The following is a 6,256-nucleotide window of genomic DNA, read 5'->3' on the forward strand; positions in this document are numbered from 1 at the left end:
CTGTCTTGCCTCGTTTCACGTCCTTGGCGAGGGCAGGCTTCTGCTAACCTCTCCGTGCTGTAAGCCCGCGGAGCCAGTAGCTGGGAGAATCCTGTCTGTACCTGTTGCCTGTCTCCCGACAAACCGAGCCGAAAGAGCCTAACGTTTACTGAACACCTACTACGTGCCAGCCCAGCGATCTCACGCCATGACTTTGCAGGTGGATCTTTATCACATTTTACGAATGAGGAGGTGAGACTCAAGGAGGTAAAGGTCTAGGTCACCTAGCAGGTGGTGGGGGGGGGGTTGGGCAGAAGGTTGGTGGTGGGGGGGGCAGGATTCACCGCCTGGGACTCCAGGGTGCCTGCTGGAGACACCAGAGCAGCCTGGGGGCGGTGCTGGCGCCCCCTTCAGCAGCCTCCTTCCTTCTCCCGCTTCCTGCCTGGGGAGAATTAAGTGGTGAATGTTTTCAAAGTCGACTGTCAGAAGAAAATGGTTGGAGGAAGGAAGTGTGCAATTAGGAACTTCAGAGCAATTTCCATCGTGTGGTTTGAGCTCAACTGTAAACACTCAGGATGGAGGGGACGTAGCTCTTCTCCCTGGCTTGGGGTTCCAGCCAGCTCTGCTGGGTCCCTGGGGGGGGGGGGCGGTGGGGAAGGCAGCGGGGCCAGGAGCGCACAGGGGAGGTGCTGGGGGCTGCGGGGAGCTCCCGTTCCCCAGAGAGAAGCTTCTTCCAGCAGAAAGTGCGGCCTTACAGAAAGGAAATATTAACATTATAATTATAATTCTGTTTATTTAATTAAGTTATTAAACAGGCCTGGCCTTGGGGAGAGAGAAAAAAAAAAAAACAACCCTCAGATTCATCCCAATTGTTTCTCCCAGGATGTAATTAGAGCCTTTTAGAAGGGATCGGAGCCAGAAGAGGCAGGGCCCGGGGTCGGGGCTTTGCGGGTAGGGTCGGCCCCAGGCAGAGGCGGCTGTGCTTTGAGAACAGGCTCCATGAGGGCAGGGGTTCGGCCTGTTGGAGCCTCCTGCCTGGCACACAGTAGGTGCTCAAAAAGCAGCCGTTTGGTGAGCGCCTCGTGGGCTGTGAACCTGAAGGGGCCGGAGTGGTGGTCTCGGCTGCCCTCAAGACCCTCCGTGGATGGTTTTTCCAGACTCTTCCAGAGAGAGGACTGAGGCCCTGCTCTGGCCTCCCTGGTGGCCATGTTGGCAAAGCGTGTTCCATGCACGGTCCCCATCACGGGTGGCTGATGACTAAGGAGGACAGCACCACCCTTGGGAGACGGTCCCCAAATTCTGCCAGCACCCAGACTCTCCTAAGGTGCTGGAACCCGGGGTCAGGAGCTACACGGGTTGAGGAGGGTGGAGCAGCTAAAGCCTCCTTCTCAGAGTCTCCATCCCATTCTTTCAATCTGAGAAGCCAATTCTGGGACCCCAGACCAGCCCTAAGGGAGCCTCCGCCGAGGGAGGGGGCGCAGGGAGGGTGCTGGCCCTGGGTAGGCCCCAGATCCGGTTCTGCGCCCCCGAGCCGACAGCTGCCCTCAGGCTCCGTGCAGAACCTCCCGTCGGACGGGAAGTGTCTTGTTCCAGCTGGCACAGCCTTATCGAACAGTCGGGCTTTGTGAGTGTGGACAGCTGCAGTGATGGTGACTGACTCTGGGCTGGGGGTGGGGGCCGGCTGGGGGACTGGATTTGGGAGGCCGAGGAGGGGGAGGCCAACGCCAGAGGCATCTGCAAGGGGTGGGGGGGTGAGGATCGTGGAGGTTTCATTCAGAGCCTCCCAGAAAGCTGAGCCCCTCAAGTTGGTGCCAGGATACGAGGCCTAACAAGGGAGTGACCGGGAGGGAGGAAGAATGTGGCTGGGGAAGGTGGGAGGGGCAGGGCCTAGCCCCTGGCCCCCTGCACACAAAAGAGCCATCTTTCAATGGGCGGCACTGAAGTAGTCACAAAACTAACCATTTTGGAGGGATGGGAGGATGTAGAGACCCTTTCTTTATACAATAATTCGTCCACCCATCTACCCATCCATCCATCTACCCACACATCCATCTACCCATCTATCCATCCATCCATCTACCCATCTACCCAACCACCCATCTACTCATCCATCCATCCATTCATCCAACCATCCATCCATCTATCCTTCCTTCCTTCCTTCCTTCCTTCCTTCCTTCCTTCCTTCCATCCATCTATCCATCCATCTACCCATCCATCCATCTACCCACACATCCATCTACCCATCTATCCATCCATCCGTCTACCCAACCACCCATCTACTCATCCATCCATCCATCCATCCATCCAACCATCCATCCATCTACCCATCCATCCATCCATCCATCCATCCATCCTTCTTTCCTTCCATCCATCCATCCATCCATCCAACCATCCATCCATCCATCTACCCTTCCATCCATCCATCCATCCATCCATCCATCCATCCAACATTCAAACAATTTTCACTCAGTCACTTCCTCTGTTAGGCTCCAGGGATCCAGAAAACGATCAGACTGTCCCTGCCCTGGTGGCATTCCCAGTGTATGTATATGGACATGGAAGAAGGGGAAACAGTCAGAAGACAAATAAATCCTTATGGTGACTCAGGGAAGTTCTGTAGCTTGAGAAGGTGTAAACCAACTATGGATGGGTGGGGGGGGGGTGTCTCAGTGACCGACCCTCAGGTTCTCACCCGAAAAATGGGGATGATTATTGTGGTGTTAGACAAGACAATGCATGTAAGATACACACCTTGTGCCTGGCATGGAAGGTGCTTAATAACCATTCTGCTTATTATTTTCATCACCATTGATATTATTATTATCATCTCTGTCCAGGATGGGAGTGGCGTGGTTTAGGGAAGCCTTCCTAAATGTGGGGTCATTGAGACTGGGTATCAAAAGATGACTAGGAGTTTGCTAGGTATAAGCCCTGGGCTCCCTGCTCCCCCCACCCCCAGCAGCCCACATTTATACCGCGTGTATTTCTGCCTCTGCACCTTACTTACAATCCCTGCTCCTCTTCTCCAGGGTCTCCTTCCTTTGAGATCAGCGTTACCTCTAACTCCTCCAGGAAGACCTCTTACCTACTCCGGGTGCCATCTTGCGTCCTCCTCTTTGGAGAGCGATGAGTGCTTGAAGATGGGCTAGAGACCAGTTTTGGGGGTGGAGCACCTCAGTTAAGTGGTTGGGGCAAGACTTGTAACGTTTGACTTGAGACCTGATGAGAAGTCAGCCATGTGAAGATCTGGAGAGGACACAAAAACAGTAAAGGCAAAGGTCCTGAGGAATGAACAGAGTTATGCTTTCTCAAAATGTTTGAAAGACTTGTGCACCTGAAGCAGAAGAAGCAAGGGCTTAGAACGGAGGTGAGGGCGAGAAGGAGGGAGGGGCTGATCGTGCGGGGCCCTGGAGGTAAGAACTGTGGATTTTGTTCTGAGCAGAATGTGAAACCAAGGGAAGGTGTTAAGCAGGAAAGCAACTGGTCTGAGTAAGTTTTTCAAAGTACCACTCAGGCTACCGTGGGGGGGGGGGCGCTGTTCAAGGAAGGCAGTGAGAAGGGCATCCCAGTAGACAAAGCTGGAGAGGGTAGAGGAGGTGTAGCCGGAGAGACGGGGCCAGTTCAGGGCATATTTTGGAAGTAGAGACAACAAGGTTTGGTTTCTAAATTGGCTGTTTGTGGGAGAAGGGAAGAGGGATGATTCTCAGGGGTTTAGCCTGAGCAACGAGGAAAAGGATGAGCCATTTGCAGAGACCGAGATGAGCCTAGAAGAAATAGGTTTGAAAACCAGATGGGCACACACCTCAGTCCAAACACACAGGCTCTGGAGTCGGAGAGACCTGGGTTCAGATCCTAGTCTTAACTGCTTTCTGTCTTGTCCTTGCGTTGTTCCCCGAACTCTAAACCTCTGTCTCCTCACCTGGAAGATGAGGGCTTGTCACTTCATGGGGGATATTAGGGCAATTAATGTAACATGCTTAACACAATGCTCCAGGTAAGAGCTCAGATAAATACTATAATTAGTCATTACCTGTCCACTGGATGGGGAGCTCCTCGACTTCATCCAAGCAGCCTGGCTGAATCCCTTGTTCCGACAGGTCTTGGGACCTAGGCTGCCAAGAGCAGCTCCTGACAGCTGCCACTCCTCCCCCCACCCACCACTCAGGTTCCGGGAGCCTTGGGGTATGGGGCCTCCATGGGAGGGCTGCTGGTTCCAGAATCAAGCAAGATCACAGAGCACATTTTGCAATGGGTGGGAGGGAGTGGGTGCCTGGCACCCAGCAAGGAGCCCCATTCGTAGTTATCTTCCCGAACCAGCTCTAATTGGCAGAGAAAGCATCCCCAAGGCCCCTCTCTGCTTCATGAAGGGCTTGTAATTAGTAGTTGGGGATCAAAAGGGGGAAAGGTTGGCTGAGGCTATGCTTGGAGGGGGGGAGGGAGAGTCCTCTGAGAGGTGGGATTGAAAGAGTGGGTGTTCTGTTCCAATCCTTTCCCCACCCAACAGCTCGAGAGAGCAGTTACCTAATCTCTCTAGAGGTTGGTGTTTGCTTGCTCATTTTATCTCCCCAGTGGGAGTGAAGGCTTTGGCTAAGGCAAGGATTATCTCGGTCCTCACAGCGTTAGGTGCAAGTTTACCCATTCTCCCCTCCCTGCTGACGACTTTCGAACACCTGTCTCCCAGTCTGGTCTCCCTGCTGAATTTCAGACCCCATCTCCAGCTACGTATGTTAGCGTCTCCACGCGGATACCCTACGTTGTGGCAGGTTTCACGCTGAATAACTCATGATTCCATCCAATGAACTTTCCATTTCCGTTGTTACTCTTTTCGGTTCTGGGATTTCCATTGTGTTCTTTATTTACTATTCCACTTTCTCTGCCTAGATTCCTTATCTGCTCCCTTATTATAGCCGCGTTTTCCATGAATTCTTCAAGCATATTTTTCTTTACTTCTTTGATCGTGTTTATAACCAATGCTTTGTCCGAGAAGTCTATTATCCAAAATATCCTGGTATTGATTTCTATCGACTGTTGTTTCCCCCTCTTGACTATGAGTCACATTTTCCTGTTTACTTGTGCATTTGGTAATTGTTGATTGCGTGTTGGACATTGTGGACGATACGTTCATCATATCATCTGGATTCAGATACCTGTCTCTAAGAAGGGTTGGTTTTTGTTCTAGCAGACAGCTCAATTCCTGGCTGATTGCTTGAATGTGTGCGCTCTTGGTTTGCTATTTGTTATCGCGGACCTGCCAAAAGCCTTAGATGTCTTCCAAACGTCTCTAACTTGGTGAGAATCAAGCTCCAAACTGAAAATCTTGTCGAGGCTTGGTTTCAGGATTTGTACCCTCCAGTAGGCTTTACTCTAAAGTGTGGTCTTGGGGCGCCTGGGTGGCTCAGTCGGTTAAGCGTCCGACTTCGGCTCAGGTCACGATCTCGCGGTCCGTGGGTTCGAGCCCCGCGTCGGGCTCTGGGCTGATGGCTCGGAGCCTGGAGCCTGCTTCCTGTTCTGTGTCTCCCTCTCTCTCTGCCCCTCCCCCGTTCATGCTCTGTCTCAAAAATAAATAAACGTAAAAAAAAATTAAAAAAAAATAAAGTGTGGTCTTTACTACTAAGATAGGGTCTTTCTGGTGTCACAGCTAAACGCCTCAGGGTTTAAGCAGGTTCTGCTCTGGTTGAGCAAGAGCCCCCAAGGTCCCTAGCACTGTTTGACATCCAGCATCTCTGTCCCGCGCTCAAACCTTTAGGGGATGATACCACCTGTTAAGCCTCGGGTGACCTCACACAGACTTCCTCCTCGTCCCCTTGAAGCTTCCCCTTCTCCACATTCCAGCCCTGCAGACTGTAGCTGCTTCAGCTATCCCAAACTCTCTGCTCCCTCAGTTCAGTGGGATCTCTTTCTTTAAAACAATTTTTTTAAATGTTTGTATATTTCTGAGAGAGAGAGACAGACAGAGCACAAGTTGGGGAGGGGCAGAGAGAGGGAGACACAGAATCCGAAGCAGGTTCCAGGCTCTGAGCTGTCAGCACAGGGCCCGACGCGGGGCCCGAACTCACAGACCGTGAGATCGTAACCTGGGCCGAAGTCGGATGCTTAACCCACTGAGCCACCTGGGCGCCCCTTGGGATCTCTCTCTTCTACTTGGATGCTTGCTCATTGCACTGCTGTGGGGAAGCATCCCCAACCACAGGCCCAGGGAGATCGGGAGGCTCACTTTTTTTCCTTCCCTTGGGGCTCACAGCCTTGTTCTGCCTTTGATACAAGTTGAAGACCATGG

Source organism: Prionailurus bengalensis, chromosome D1, assembly GCF_016509475.1.
Source record: "Prionailurus bengalensis isolate Pbe53 chromosome D1, Fcat_Pben_1.1_paternal_pri, whole genome shotgun sequence".
Classification (NCBI taxonomy): domain Eukaryota; kingdom Metazoa; phylum Chordata; class Mammalia; order Carnivora; family Felidae; genus Prionailurus; species Prionailurus bengalensis.